This window comes from Mustelus asterias, chromosome 1, assembly GCF_964213995.1.
Source record: "Mustelus asterias chromosome 1, sMusAst1.hap1.1, whole genome shotgun sequence".
Taxonomy (NCBI): Eukaryota; Metazoa; Chordata; class Chondrichthyes; order Carcharhiniformes; family Triakidae; genus Mustelus; species Mustelus asterias.
The window spans coordinates 117493453-117510509 of record NC_135801.1 but is presented as its reverse complement, the minus strand read 5'-3'; the positions used below and the strand labels follow the sequence as shown (position 1 = coordinate 117510509).

General features: G+C 42.7%; 1 protein-coding gene across 2 annotated transcripts in view; it reads left to right on the top strand.

Annotated features, from left to right (window-relative positions):
- Positions 1-17057, top strand: part of dlc1 (DLC1 Rho GTPase activating protein) — a 476263-nt gene that overhangs the window by 101012 nt on the left and 358194 nt on the right. The window contains exon 1 of one of the 2 annotated variants that reach the window (XM_078217504.1): positions 15942-16052. The exons of the other annotated variant lie outside the window; for it this stretch is intronic. The gene's annotated coding sequence lies outside the window, so the exon portion shown is untranslated. Of the gene's footprint in view, positions 1-15941; positions 16053-17057 lie in introns of those variants that run through there. 2 annotated transcript variants of the gene reach the window in all.

Sequence of the window (17057 nt, the reverse complement as noted above, 5' to 3'; positions counted from 1 at the left end):
AGAATCTATCCTATTATTACATGTTGTATATAATCTGGAAGCTTGTGCTTAAATGGGCTGAAGATGTTTTTATTCAAATCTATCCTGTGACCTCACCCATGTGCCCAATGGCAGGGAATTTATTTCTTTAGGCTTGGTTACCCTTATAACTGTGTTTTAATGTGCATTTGCCTGGCAGAAATCTTTGCAGGGATCATGTCAAAGAAATGTTTCTAAACCATGCTTGTATTTGCCACAGAGAGGCGTTTGACTTGCCTCAATGAAAGTGGTAAAACCAAAGGCTGGGTTTGTAAATATAAATGTCCTTCCATCACCTCACACAAAACTAAAGAGTGCCTTTGCATAGGGGGTGAATCATCCTCCATGCAGAAGTTGTTAATATAAATACACTGGTACTTGGGCACAGATTCATTCCTCCTTCCTCTCTGTCATGTTTTGGACATGGTTTAGTAAAATAAAGGAGGTTTGTGAAGACACAAAATCAGGCTGGCATAAATACAGCACCATGTGCCATGCAATAACCAGCCACAACAAGATTGTACCAGCTTGTGCCTTAGCCACTTCCACTATACACATAACAGTCATACTTGAGTCAAATACATTTAAATCAAACAAATGCCCTATTTCACAAGTTAAATCAATAGTAAAATGACTTCACATTTTGTGAAACCTAGTCCGCGATTCTCCCATCGCGACCTGCAACTTTTCTGTCGGGTTGCGGTGGGAGACGTGTGCCGGCAGCCTTGTTCCGGGATTTGCACATGCGCCGGGAATGCATGCGCATCTCCCAGAGCTGGCGATCAGTCGCCGGTCAGACCACGCTGGAAACAGACATGAAGACAGGTAAGTCATTTGAATCTGTTTTAAATGTATTTTAAATATATTCTCAATCTAATTATCAGGAACTTTCCGGTCCCAATTGAATCTCCCACCCCGCCAGGTGTACTTCATTCCAGCGGGGTTTAGACTAGCTCCCCACGTTTGGGGAACTAGCAGCAGACCCCACTGGAATGAAGGGGGGGGGGCAATCGGGGCCCCCTAGGGGGTCGGGCAGTGGGAGGGTGGTGCCCCCTGGGCATGGGCACCCTGGCAGTGCCAGCCTGTGCCACTGGCACTGCTCATGGGGCACAGTGCCCATGCCCAGAGGGGGTGGGGCCTATTGTGGGCAGGACCTTGGGGCAATCAGTGGGGTTGGGGTGTCCCGCTGGCACTCTGCAGACAGGAGCGGTCTGGGATGGAGGGAGGGCAGCGATTGGGGTGGACTAGGGAGGTGGTCTACCGGGGGGGGGGCCTGCCTCCCAGGTGGGTCTGACCCTGGGGGGGATCAGACCCCGCCCCCCCCCCCCCCCCCCCGCCTGAGAGGCAGGGTCTGTCGGGATGAGGGGGATGGGGGGATTGCCACTGCTCGGTGGGGGGGGGGGGGGGGATGGACATCGGGGCACTCCGGGGCGGGGGAAGTCAGGGCTGGCCCGGGAATTGTTGTGGGGGCCATGATCGGCCCATGGGGGGGGGGGGGGGGGGGAGGCCGGAGGGGCAGCTTTGCGAGTGTCCCAGCCTGGTCAGCGATTGAGCTGGCCAGCAAACGGGGAGTCTGACAGATTGGGACCACTGCGCATGTGCAGAGTTCCAGAACTGTCAAATTCCGGCACAAATCCTACCCCCCCCAATTCCGGCACAAATGCTACCCCCCCCCCCCGGGTTTTTAATGATATTCACGACTGGTAGCTCTGTAGTGCACAGAGTGCGGAGATTCGGGTGAGAAGCTGAACTGACAAAACAGTCGGGATTTAGAACAGTTTTCCCGCCAATTCAGCACTTTTGGGAGAATTGCGGCCTTAATTACTGCAACCACAAAAGCATCCATTTTTAAAACGATGGCTGCGATAAGTTGATTGCTTTGCCTTTGCCATGCCTTGCTTTAAGTTGGTTTTTCTCTACACCCGATCTATGACTGTAACGCTATATTCTGCACTCTCTCCTTTCCTTCTCTATGAATAGTATGCTTTGTCTGTATAGCACACAAGAAACAATACTTTTCATTGTATATTAATACATGTGACAATAAATCAAATCAAATCAAATCAGATTCTCTCGTAAAACAACTAAGTGCTCCGCCAAAGGGAAACCTGAGTAGCTGGCCTCAAACCCATTAATTATATTGAAATAACAATTAAAAAGTATTCATCAGATTCTCGCCTGCTCTGGGTGGGAATCTGAATGGGGCCAGTGCAACAGGCAGGGAGACTCAAAGCAGGTTTGATGCCTGCTGGGAATCCTGTTTTGGCTCTCACACCTGAGTTAGCTAATATGCCAGTGGCAATCCTGACTGCAGCTAACGGCAGTGGGGATTCACCCCCTTTACTTAGCCACTTATTTCAATAGATAATGGGGGTAAATTTTGAAAACAAGATGCTCACCAAAGGTACACAGGCGGAACAGGAAAGGCCATGAGGAAATTCAACCTTCACCACCCACACACCGACAACGCCCCCCCCCCCCCCCCCCCCCGCCCCCACAATGCATGTCACACTATCTACGCACAGATATACAAAAATCACACATTGGTTTCAAGGGACCCTGAATACTTAACCAAACATAACTTTAGACATATATTCCATATGGTGTCAAATTCAAGCCATATGTAAATAACCCCTTCAGAAGGTTATGCAACACTTTTCATATGAATTAGGTTAGGACCAGATTCCAGGGTTATACCAGAAGGTTAGGAGATGAGTTTTCTCGGGTCTGCCCCCCTGTTCCTTCACTGTAACTTTGCTGGAGGTTCGACAGGAACCCAGTCTACGTCCCTCGGAAATTCTCAGCTTTAATGTTGCTGGGAAGCAATCCTCATGCCGTATATAATATTTACTTTAATTGTGGTCCAGTTGTATCGTAAACGCTTCCAGATCAGAGTACGTATACTGGAATTTACATTCTCATTGAAAGCAGTCAAAAAATGTGTTGTAAATTTTTATTAGTTGGAAACTGTTTGGCCAAGCAGTTGCTGGTTTGAAAATGTGGGTTAAATGTTTTCTGGCAATAAATCAATGTGGTAATTCAAACTCAGAAGCTTTGGGTTGGTGTGGCTCAGGTTTCATTTTATATTTTGGTTGTGTGATGTGAAAGACGTGTTTGTCTTTTGAAATGGAGGCACCTTTTCTGTCACATAATTTCTATAAAATGTATTTTCTCTATGAGTTGATATTATTAACACAGATTGTTACATTGAACAATTTGTAGTTTTTGTAACTTTCCTCTTTTTTCGCTATGTATGTATAGTGTCACTGATTTTCTCCATTAACCTTATTCTCCTAAAGGCACTAACTATTGCTGGACCACAATAACAAGGTGGCACGGTGGCACAGTGGTTAGCACTGCTGCCTCACAGTGCCAGGGATCCAGGTTCGATTCCAGCCTTGGGTCTCTATCTGTATGGAATCCGCACCTTCTCCCCGTGTCTGCATGGGTTTCCGCCGGGTGCTCTGTTTTCCCCTCACTGTTCAAAGATGTGCAGTTTAGGTAGATTGGCCATGCTAAATTCTCCCTCAATGTACCTGAAAAGGCACTAGAGTGTGGCGACTAGGGGATTTTCACAGTAACTTCATTGCAGTGTTAATGTAAGCCTACTTGTGACGAATAAATAAACTGTACTCCACTCTCTACTGATTGAAAATAAGTGAATGTTGACCATTGTCATGTGAGCTAGATTTTACTAGATAGTTAGATTTTAAAATGTCTCCTTTAACTTAATATAAAATTGGGAAATCCTGAAGCACCCCTGCAGGGAAGACAGGCTTATGTGGTCTGGTTGCCATGGGGATGAAACTCAAACAGAAATTATTAAAACCAAGTGACAATTTTCACATCTTTTCACAGTTATTCACATTTAGCTGCTTTTGTAAGACGCAAAGGGAGAGAGACAATGCAGCGACTGCTTTGAAGGGCAGGAAAATACTGTTTTTGTGTTAGCAACCAGGATACTGGTGCAAGCTGATTTTCTGTTTGAAAAGGAAAAGATAGAACAAGCGGGACTATGAGAAATTTAAGGATCAAAGGGTCACCAACATAGTGGAAATTGGTTCTGGAATACTTTGGCTGAGTGGAATGAATTTTGAAGGACACAGGAAGATACAACCTAATGTGGCAGGGAGAAGGGAACCCACTCGAGAACAGGGAGTAATTTGATCTTCTAATTCTATATTTTTATGAAATTCATTGTTTCCTGTGTCCCTAGGTGCTAAGTTATCATTCTGTGGAGATGGTAACATTTAAGTTACAGCATGTTCCACTGTTTGTTATATTTGTTCTGCCTAGTAACAAGGGTGAGATCCTCTTGGAGTGTTATGTTCGGTCACCAGATCAGTTTGACGGTCAGTGAGCAGTCAGTTTTTAGTCAGTCAGCCAACAGGTGTCTCAGGTGAGGGTCAAAGACAAAGGGCAGCAACAAATCCCAAATAAGGGACAAAGAAAGGAGCAGAGAAAAAGGCTCCAACTTAGAGAGAGAGGGCTGCAAGGAGCAAACTTTAAGTAAAATGAGCTCAAGAGAAGCCCGGGAAACCAAAGGCAGTTGGAGGTGGTGACTTTATGCAGTGGGCCTTTGACACAGAGGTATCCCTTTGGTGCAGTGGCATTCTGCTTAGTGTGGCCAGAGGGCTGGAATTGTCCTTGTGAGCTAATGTTGGAGCATACTCGAGAATCCAAGAGAATTAATCTTGGAAGGCAAAATTGAAACACTGCTAGGTGGGCTGTTGTTAAAGTTTTTCGAGTCAGAGTTACTGGTGGAGAGAATTCCAAGGCAAGATCTTCAAATGTAAAGATTGGAAATCCTTGTGAGAGAGGTGGAGTTTCAGTAAGTCTGGATGACTCACAGTCTGATTAATGTCTAGGTGGGTTGTTGAGAAATCTATGCAATCTGTTTTGATTGCATCTGTCATTTATTATGTAGTGTGATGTGGTTGACAGCTGTTAATTCACATGTATCTCATATTTCCCAGAAATATTAGTGTATAAGTTAGATATTGTAAAGTGTTTTATCTTTCTAACCTTGTGTAGCCAAGTTTACTTTTGTTTATTCAAAACCCATGGGTTGAGATTCTTTGGCTTCCCCTCAGCATTTTTCTTGGTGGTGGGATCCTCTGGTCCCGCTGCTGTTGAAAGGAATTCCCATTGAAGCCCATTGATGGGAAACCCACAGCAGGACCGTGCCCCCAGCTGGGATGTGGAGATGCCGGCGTTGGACTGGGGTAAACACAGTAAGAAGTTTAACAACACCAGGTTAAAGTCCAACAGGTTTATTTGGTAGCAAAAGCCACACAAGCTTTCAGAGCCTTAAGCCCCTTCTTCAGGTGAGTGGGTGATACAGCATCACTAGTATGTATCACCCCCAGCTGGGACCAGAGAATCCCACCGGCCTGGAATTCCAGCCATGGAATCTTTATTAACTTAGGAAGTATCTTGGATCTCAAATGTTGTCTACTTCAAATAAAATGTTATTGGTCTCTAACCAGATCTCACCAACAACGTGGGATTGGTGAGGAATCATAATAATATATCTGCCAGAGGTCCGATGTACAATCAAACGAGTTGCAAGATATATCCTGATTACATTAATTAATTAATTAATGGAAAAGCACCTTTTCTTTAGTTTGGCATTAGTTGCCTGTTATGTACTGTTTGATCTACATTGTTCTTAGTGCGCTTGTTCCAGTAAAAGTGTGAAAGCATGACACTTTCTCCTTCTGTTTAATTCCATTGTAACCGGAAAATTCACTTCATTTTTAAAAGCTGTCCATTTCTATGGAAATTGTAACTTTAACACCATCAAAATGATCCTCGCCTCACCCAATACCTCCACACATTGACTTTCCAATGGACTTATTGAAGATAGTTGGGAGAAGGACCCATGTTTTTGCCTTGATCCCCAAATCGATAACACTGGAGCCAATTGTAAAGCCCACCTCTGTGCCCATATCCGAATCATTTCCCTGGTCAGCAGACTGACTCAGTCTCACCATCGTCTCCCTAAATCAAACATAGTGCGTGCAGGGGCCAGTTATACAAAGACAGGTCTGCCAAGTCAGGAAATCTCCCTACTTGAGCTTCCAGGCTTGATGGCAAAACTCCAGCCCCTTTTGTCACATTGGAAGTTGAACCAAAGACAGGATAGAAACAAAATAGGATCTGACCATTGCTTGAGTTCTGAAGCTTTATTCTGATGAACATTAATTGAAAATAATACATTTTTTGCACAGAAATTGTGGATCCTATACTAGTGTCAGAGGCTGGAATAGTGTCATAGGTTAGTTTTTAGCAGAAAGTCAGTTGTCTCACCAAATGATTTTTCCATTACTTCCCCTCTGCCTTAGATATATACAGAAAGCACGGTATCACATGTAATATATTTAACAACACTCAGCTTATACTGAGTTCTCGCAGGCAGCAATGTACGAACTAACATGTTTGATGACCTTCAGCTGTACCTCAAATTGCTTTCCCACCAGTTTTCATAAAGTGGGAGATGAAGTTAAGGTAATAATTTATAGCCTACAGTTTGTTTCAATCTATTTTTTATCTTGAAAAAAATCATATAAAATACAATTTGAGATGTTTACTACCAGTCTTTTGATCTAAGTTTTTAACAGCTGCTCATTGTGACTGCTTTGCTGTCCAATAAACTGCATAGTTTCTCAAATAAGGTTGGAGCCTGTGGTAGAGACCTTCATGTCAGCTGACTAGGAAAAGTATTAACCAATCTTGTCAAATGTCTAAATGCTCAATGTTGTTAAAGTTGGTTCCTGTCAAGAAACAGTTGAGTGAATCAGCCATCCCGCACCTCCAAGATAGAATAGAATCAGTGATGTAGAGATGACATGCGCTCAGAGTGAGGGTTATTATATTGTAGCTACAACTCTATTGCCCACTGGAATACAGGAACACCCTTAGATGCACTACTGTTGTCCTAACAGCAGATTGCATCCGAATATTTTGTATATATATGTTATGTTTTGGTTAACACAATGTTATGTAAACCGTCACTTGGTGGCTCAGAAGCTGAATATTGTTGGAAGGAGAGATGTGTTACCAAAGTTTTTCATCTTGCACTCATCAGGACAAATGTAAGGATGCCAAATTTCAAATGATCACAATCATTTATACTACAGGAGAAAAGGTTATAGATTGGTTAGCAAATCCACTCTGATTGGCCAAAACATTGCCATGGAGACAGCAATGGGGAATGATAGCCTCTTTAAGCTCCTACAAAAAAGATGTAAGTCTGGAATATTTTCCTCTTGTTTGTGGGGAATGAGGGTCCTGTGTATGAGTGCATGTCACTTCTAGCAAGAGTAAATAAGTTCTCCACTGATCATCCCAAATTAGATATCAGCATGGCTTTTAGCACACTCAGGATTGTTCCTCAAGTGCTGCCAATCACTGAGTCTAACAGTGGACAGTTTGTTTTGGGTTTTGCAAGCAAGGGCTGTTTGAGTATGGTCTGTACTTCTACACAATTGAGCAACATTGTGTATGAATTTCAGTACCAGTACCATGCTAGATATGTAGGCTGTACAAGTGTTGACTGCATGTTCCTTTTGTTGTATGTAATAGGCAGAGTACAATCCTCTGATGGCAGGAATGAGGCCATGTGGTAAAACCATTGAAGATGACAGTGTGCTCAAACCTAATCTAGTTTCTCACATTCCACTTCAATCCACAATCTCTTCTGATTTAGAAGCTACAGATGTTGCAAGCATGCACCTCTTGTCCCCCTCCCCCCCACCCCCCCCCCCCCCCCCCCTCACCTCTCCCAATCATCTTCCCTCATTGCAACGCTCCCCATGTACCTTTCTCCCTGCTGATACCCAAGAAGTGACACCTGGTCAGAGAGTAGTGAAAGAGAAACAGGTGGAAGAAGTCACTGATGTAAAAGAAACACTGTCCCTGACTCTCATGCTTGTAGCCGCCAGCTCAGATACTGACACTGCACATACCCTCGAGGATAGCATAACAACAGGATCTGCATGTGAGAAGACATTGGGTGTGATCGGTCTGCAGCCAGGGCAGGGTAGCAGGGTAATCGCACTACCAGCTCAGTAGAGAGTGTGGTCACATCAGAATTCTGTTGTAGGATTCAGATGAGAACGTTAATGAGCTGACATGCAAAACCAGGCTGAAGGCATGCACAATGAAAAGTTTGGTGCATTGATTAGTCTGCTAAAAAGCCAGCTATCATTGTCAAAGAACATGGAGAAGGCACAATTTTGGCATAGGCCTTTACATAGAGCTTGGGACCCCGTGTAAAAGCGGTGGCCAACACCATTAGCATCTTTGCAGACTTGATCATGATGCAGTCTCTGAGGGTCAGTGCCTCAGCTTCCATTGCAGAAGCCACCCAACATCTTGATGCTACAGTGGAAGGGAGTTCAGGCTGAAATTATATAAGGTCAGTTGGTCTCCATGCAACACAGGTTGCCATCATGGCTATGGATAACATTGTTCAAAGTAGTTGGCAGGGTTTTGCAGCATATTAGCGTTCTGTCTTCCAATTGATTATTCGGATTATTGAGGCATGCCCTGGGGGTATATTTGTAGCTCAATGGAGTTTGATGTCCTTTCTAACGAAGACAGCATTTGTCCTCCCACAAGTGTCAGTCGGCCTGTGCCCTTGCTGTTGCCTGTTAGCCAGCCAGCCCAGACTGCTGTCATTGATGCCAAGATAGTGCAGTCTACAGTCAGGTTTTATAGAGTTAGACCTGGTCAATGTCATCATCCAAAACTCTGCAGTCTCCTCCAATGAAAGTCAGTGAACTTCTGCTAGCCACGTTATAACCCCTCAGGAAGCACTGCACAAGAGCACTAGGACAGTCAAAGGTATACAAAAGGGAGGCACCAAGGGAATGTACAAGGTGTTTAGTTTACATTTGTATAGAATATGGCCTAGTTTGCTTTTTAAATTTTGTTGGAATATTTGTTTCGTAGTGTCTTTATTTTTGTATTGCGGCCAGATGATGATGCAATGGTCAGTGGTAGGTAAAGATGGGAATATAGGTGAATGGAGATTTGGGATTGCATTTAGTGATACCATGATCAGTTGAGCTGCTCAAAGACAACCCAACCAGAAAGGGATTAGTTCAGTTGCCTCCTCCCCTTCCTCCTTCTCCTCCTCAATTGTTCACTCCTTGTGAGATACAAGGACTGTGCCCTCCAGATAATAAAGATGTGCAGCCTGGGGGAGAGCACTATTAATCTTGACAGCCACACTGTTGAGTACTGCCGGGGTCTTCCAGAGCAGTTCAGACAGCAGAAACATTGGGGGGAATTTTCCCATTCTGCCTGCCATGGGAATCATAGCAGGAAGGGGACGGATCATGGAAAGGTCCGTTGACCTAAGGTGGGATTCTCCGGTTTTGGAGTGGGCGCGGCCGGAAAATCCCACCCATTGTTTCAGCATGTCTATTGCCTGCTCTAACACATTTATTGTTCAAGCATTACTTTCCTTGTATACATGCTTTCTATGTGTTCATGAAATTTGCAGTGGAGTGAGCCCCCTGTAACACCACATTCTGTACCCACCCCTTTCCTTCTCTATGTACGGTAAGCTTTATCTGTATAGTGCCCAAGAAACAATACTTTTCACTGTGTACCAGTACATGTGGCAATAATAAATCAAAACAAAAATCAAATCGAGTCATCGAAGGATAGATCTTGTCACCCATTATCCATTGTCATGGTGGCTAAGATACAGAATGAACCCATCCTGATTATTGAGGCATGCCCTGGGGGTATATTTGTAGCTCGATGGAGTTTGATGTCCTTTCTAAGAAAGACAACATTTGTCCTCCCACAAGTGCCAGTCGGCTTGTGCCCTTGCTGTTGCCTGTTAGCTGTTAGTGCTGCTGGTTACCTGTCATTGACCTATGTAATACACCGAGTTTGATTGCACACTGCTGGATGTTGAGGGAGTGGAATCCTATTCAGTTGCAGTACATCTCATAGTTGACAGGTGGCACTCGCAAATTGATGTCAGTGTAGTCAATGGCACTTTGCAAGATGGGGAAACCTGCAATCCTCACAAAATTGTTTGCTCACTCTGCCTGTAACAGCGACCAACGAACTTTCTGAGATGTTTCAAATTTCATCGACTCCACCCTGGAGCGGTAAGGCCTCTTTCTGAGAGCCTTTCTTCCTCTCCATTTTCAGCTCCTCCTCCCTCTTCCAGCAGCTTGTCTTACTCTGTGTCACCGCTGATTACTATCTCTATCAAGTTGCATTGCAATGGGAACGCAAAATACTCCACCCATATCTGAAAACCTGTGTTAGGTGATGGCCTAGTAATATTATTGCGAGCCTATTAATCCAGAAACTCAGCTAATGTACTGGGGACCCGGGTTCAAATCCCACCATGGCAGCTGGTGAAATTTGAATTCAATAAAATATATCTGGAACTAAGAATCTACTGATGACCATGAGACCATTGTGGATTGTCTGAAAAACCCATCTGGTTCACTAATATCCTTCAGGGAAGAAATCTGCCGTCCAGCCTACATGTGACTCCAGAGCCACAGCAATGTGGTTGACTCTCAACTACCCTCTGAACAAGGGCAACTAGGGATGGGCAATAAATGCTGGCCAGCCAGCGATGCCCCATGTCCTACAAATGAATAAAAACAAACTTCTGAGTACTCCAGTAATCACAAACACTTCTACAAACCCAGTAGAAATAGTTAGTAAAAAAGACAGTAGAAGACAATCAGCAACTCGCTGTAAGATTAAATCACACTGGTCGATGGTCCATCTTGCTGCTGATCTCATGTTCAGCTGCATATGTTTCAGAGATGGTGATATCTGGAGTGTTGTGCTCCAAAGTGGCAGCAGTGGTGCCCAGTCAATGTTAAATTCTTACTGACGTCACAATCTGCTAACTCCATATACACCCAGCAGACACTTGCAGTGGCCATGCTGATGCCTTCACCAAAATGGCAGCTGGCAGATCTGGCATCAGAACTGTACACTCATGGAGCCAAAATGGCACCCATAGCACTGAAAAAAAATAGGTGCTAAGGAGCTGAATCTTGCAGCTTATGACTCCAGTTGGAGAATGTTTGAGAGTGTAGGCATAGTTTAGTTCCGATTGTCCCATGGATAGAATAGCCTGCTGACATGCAACATTCAGACTGAAACATGACAAATGAGTACTTGGATACAGCATTAGGATGCTGTAGACAGGTCCCCAAAAACATGACAAATGAGTACTTGGATACAGCATTAGGATGCTGTAGACAGGTCCCCAGCACCTTAAGAAGTGAGAAAAGTTATTTTTAGACAGAATCACTTTGTATTATTCCTCCATTTTGGCTCCCTGAATACAATAGCAGCGTCTTAAAAATTATAACTGCAAATCCGAATGGAATCCTAAAGGATAACAGTGCACAGCTGTGAAGAGCTGTTTATCCAGATCATTGTGTTTTCCTCTCTTGAGGCGAGTATGTCATGGCTGTTTATGCTCATGGGAACCTGAAGAGGGAAGACATTAATTATAGAGAAAAAGCCTCCATCAAAATTCCAACACCAAATTAAACACATAACAAGCAAGCTGTTTGTATGTGTTTTTTGAAAGGTCTTACTCAGGCTATGACCAAAATGGTTCCAATAGTTTATTTTGTTATCACTGCCAATCTGAGGTGCGTAGATAACAGATCAGATGTAGATAAATAATAACAGTCTGTGTGGAGTTTGCACATTCTCCTTGTGTCTGCGTGGGTTTCCTCTGGGTGCTCCGGTTTCCTCCCACAGTCCAAAGATGTACGGGTTAGGTTGATTGGCCATGCTAAAAATTGCCCTTAGTGTCCTGAAATGCGTAGGTTAGAGGGATTAGTGGGTAAATATTTGGGATATGGGGGTAGGGCCTGGGTGGGATTGTGGTCGGTGCAGACTCGATGGGCCGAATGGCCTCTTTCTGTACTGTAGGGTTTCTATGATTCTATGATTCTATGAACAGATCTAAACACATGTACCACTGAAGGCAAGAAGTTAAGTTGACGATTATGCATATGAAAGTCAGGGATCAGCCAGTAACTACTGTAACTACATTCTTGCCATATTTTATTCAGTATCAAATAGGGAAACAGCAATTTGCATCATTCACAATATCTGCGATGAGATGATTGAGAGAATTGGAATTTGCATGTTTAATTCTGATTGCATTTCAACATCTTCATTTTACTTGAGAGAAGTGAAACCGCCATTTGAATACTAAGTTCTCTGGAAACTCTTACGAAAACACGTGGTGTTTCATTGGAAACCCTTGTGGTAACTATCTGACCCTGCGGTCATATTAGAAATGTATTTCAATAGTGGTTCACAGGAATATGTCAAGATGGCTAGCATTCCTCTAGGTATCAGAGTACAAAAGGCTCTTTCAGCTGCTGGATGTTTTTTTCTTTATTTCAAATTCTACACTATAAGTCAGGGACTTTAGTCTGTGAATAAGCAAAAGGGGGTGGTGGTGTGGGGAGAGGGAGCAGGGGCCATCTATAATTCTTGAACAAACCTCCCATTGAGATCTTTAAATAGCGCATGTTTGGAAATGGCTATAATCAAGCCGCTGTAGGCTGTGTGATGGTATTTTTACACTCGTGCCCCACAAATAACCAGAATTCCACCAATGTCATGAGAATGTTTAGCAAAATTGACTTCTGAAAATAATAGCGGCATAAAAGAGTTGCCGTTTTGGTGTGGACGTTTATGGACTTATAAACATGATAGAGGTGAGAAGCAACAGATGGCATTGAGGTTCCTTCGGAACTTCAGCAAATACAAGAGTTAAGTATTTGTAAAAGGATCTAGGTGTCTTTTCCAACCATATGCATGGCTAATAATCTGGTTTAGGGGCTCAATTGATCCATAAACCGTGAGGAAAGCTCGAGTAGTGTAAAATGGCCTGGTATGATCCTAAAGATCAGATTACAGTCAAAATAACAACTAGCCACTGTAAAAATGTGTGGTCATTTTAAGAATTTAGGAAGAAACCAAGTATGGGAATGGCCATTTGATCCATCAAAGCTCACCCTATTCGAAATCTTACTTCTCTCATTGTTAGCAAAGCCTTTTCTGAACAAAACATAATTATGTCTCTATCTCCATTTGAGTAAGAAATTAGCTGAAAGTTAGAAAACATTAAGTATTCATTACAGGAGTTAAGAACGGATGAGGGTGCAATGTTAGTTGAGTCAAAGAATCATGGAATCATAGAATCGTGCAGTGCAGGAGAGGCCCTTTAGCCCATCAAGTCTGCACTGACATGGTCCTGTGGGGATTAATACTGGGACCACTAATGGGTCAAAATTTGGTGCTAAAATAATGGTGAGGCCAATGGCAATTGTCATTATTTATATTTAAATTGTTCAGCAACGTTGGGGCAGCACGGTGGCACAGTGGTTAGTGCCACAGTACGATGGATCTGGGTTCGATTTCTGGCTTGGGTCACTGTCTGTGCGGAGTCTGCACATTCTCCCTGTGTCTGCATGGGTTTCCTCCGGGTGCTCTGGTTTCCTTCCATAGTCCAAAAGACGTGCTGGTTAGGTACGTTGGCCATGCTAAATTCTTCCTCAGTATATCCGAACATGCGCCGGAGTGTGGCGACTCGGGGATTTTCACAGTAACTTCATTGCAATGTTAATGTAAGCCTACTTGTGACTAATAAGTAAACTTTAAACTTTAAGTGAGGAGCAGATACATGATTAAATGGTAATATCCAAAGGTTGCTGCCTGAGTTGTACCTTTCCACTATCAGCTTTCCAGAATAGCATTTTGTCAGTTTCACCATGGACACACATTGAGTGTTGCGAAGTTGCTGTAATGCACAGTAGATTTGAACTAAACACACTGCAGATATTTAGGGCTAGTAATTCGTAACACAAGTATCATTTTAAAAATATGATCATTATTAACTTTTGTGAATCAACATCTCTAAATTTGAAAATAAACTATTACAAGTGTGGCGTCACATTCTTTCGAGTTTTGCATTTAAAAATGTCAAGATTAAGTAGCGTATAGTATCCTAAGTTTTATTAATTGGGGCAGTGAGTACAAGAGTAAAGAGGTCATGTTGAATTTATATAAGACACTTGTTTGGCCTAATCTAGAGTACTGTATTCAGTTCTATACTGGACGATGGATATGAATCCATTGGAGAGAGTTCAGAGGAGATTCACAAGAATGATTCCAGGGATAAAGAACTGTAGCTATGAGGATAGATTGGAGAAGCTGGGTCTGTTTTCCTTGGAGAAAAGGAGACTATGGAGGTATTCAAGATCCTGAGGGGTATGGACAGGGGGAATAGCAATAAACATCAAGAACGAGAGGGCATGGGTACAAAATGATAGGCACATGGAGTAGAAATGATATGAGGAAAAAAAAATTTCACCCAGAGGGTAGTTGGAATCTGGAGCAAACTTCCTGAGAAGCTGGTGAAGGTGGGTTTCATTGATATATTCAAAAGGTAATGGATTACTATCTAAAAAGAAAGAATACACAAGGCTATGGAGATAAGACAAGGGGAGTGGGACAAGGTGGAATGCTCTTTGAGGGAACCAGTGCAAACTCAATGGGCCAAATGGGCTCCCTCTGTGTTGTACAGATTCTGTGATTCTGTAAAAAGTATTTTTCTTCCTTTTCCTTCCTTTTTTTCCCCTCTGACAACTCAATTATTTCCCTTTCTATTTCTGTACTTGATTTGCTAATGAATTCACCTCCTTTAATTCTCCTTCCTTCTCAATTCCTCCTGTAGTTATTTCCTAATCCTTAAATCTAATTGGTTAAGAAGGTGCTTTTAGCCCTCAGGCCCTGCTGATCGCTTCCCTTTGCGCTGTTATGAATTGTCACTTTCAGCAACTTTGTGGGCAAAGGTCTTTGAGCTGAATGCTATTGGAGCAAGTGTAACCAGTGTAGACACCACTAGATGCCATCCTAAAGAAAAATTGGCCCATATTCATAGGATCCTTATAGTGTAGAAGGAGGCCATTCAGCCCATTGAGGTTGCACCAACTCTCCGACAGAGCATCCCTCGCAGGCCCTATCCCTGTAACCTACACATTTTGGGACATTAAGGGGCAATTTAGCATGGCCAATCCATCTCACCTGAGCATCTTTGGAATGGGGAGGAAACCGGAGCATCCGGAGGAAACCCATGCAGACACGGGGAGAATCTGACAGTCACCCAAAGCCGGAATTGAACATGAGTCCGTGTTGCTGTGAGGCCACAGAGCTAACTACTATACCACCTTGCCGCCCCTTCTAACATATTCTTCTAACATACATCAGCAACTTGGTTTCAGGAAATCAAATCCATAACCGATACTGAACTCGGGGAAACATGAATTTGAAGGATGTTGCTCAAGAAATACAAAATGAGTTGGACAAAATATGTAAATGGTTACAAAAATGACAGTTAAAAATTAACATGGGTAAATATGAAGTGCTACACAAAAAGAAAACAAATGAGCAACATGCATAGTCTGTGAATAAACTAACCATAGATAAAATTGAAAAAAATCTAGGAATCTTAGTAGACTCTGCAAGCAAAATGGCAATTAGAATTATGAACTACAGAGTTAAAACAATAGAGTTTGGTGATTCTCCCTTTAAGGGCAACACAGCAGAGTAGGGGTCACCTGGCCTGAGTGACCAATCGGGACTCACAAAAGGGAATCACCCCAGGGGGAGGAGCTTTCTTGGGCAGAGGTATTTTTGAGCTAGCTGTAAACATGCTGCTGCTCTTGAAGATCACAAAATAAATCTCTCGTTGTTTACTGATGAAATCTCTGAAAGTGCATCATTACAAGAGTACACTCAGGAGGTCATTGCTCAAAATGTGCATTATTCAGCTAAGACCACATCCTGCATAGTGTGCCTGGTACCTTTCTCTCAACCACAAGGAAGACATTCAAGCACTGGAGATGAAGAAACTTGAGACTGATGAGAATCTAACCCTGGCTATTTGTATTGTGACAACGGGTTGGAGAAACAACTTTCAAGCCAGAGGAGTAAACTAAAAGGTAACTTAAAAAGTAAATTATCCAGATTACTTTAAATTAAATTACAAGATTAGAACAAGGAAACATTGGTTAAACTGAAGCAAAGTATTTAAGACTGATATCACAACATTTTCCAACTCGTGGTGTTAATGCTTGATATAAATACGTGTTGTTATGTGGCATCACTGACCTCCATTCCTTTCCAAGGTCCTTAAATGTGCAAATAAAATAAAAACTAAAAGTCCCTCTCTGCGAATAGAGCAAAGCTGGATGCCAGGGCTGAACAGGAATTCCTTGCATCCAGCACTGCTAATGTTTAAATGAGAAACAACACATTGAAAGATATGTTTCTCTTATTGACATTCTCCCCCGAGGAGTATGAAACAATAGGGAGAAATGCAGTGAGTGGAATCCAAAACAATTTCCACCTTCAACTGCCTAAATTTCCCGAAACCTTGATGGAGGGTGCTGGAGAAAGATAGATCAAAGAATGAAGGCATGAGCTGCTGAATTTAAATATTAGACTGATTACAACTGCTTTGCAATTACATAAACAATCAACCTGTGGAGGATCCTTACAAATCATATTTAAATACTGTTGCATTAACATGATGTGGTCAGTGTAATTGCTGCACAACATCTCCTCCAGAGGAGGACCACCAATCAATTTCATAGAAAATATTTTACTTTCAATTAAATTATTATTTTCTGATTAATTTGGTGAACTTAGGATACAAAACTGTAATGCAAAAAAAAGCTCACAATCAAAATCCATCTGAGTTGTATTCCTGTGTCCCAACTGGATATATTTCCACACTTGTACATAAGAAAGAGAGAAAGATTCCTCTTCAAAATTATCTATAACCTCAAAACTCAGACCATATAAGTAGTGAAAACATAAGAGAAGAGCAATCAGCACCATTCAATAAGATCTCGGCTGATCTGTATCCTAACTTCAGATGTTTGCCATCGCTTCATAGTCCTTAATATCCTGATCTAGCTAAAATCTATTGATTTCAGATTTTA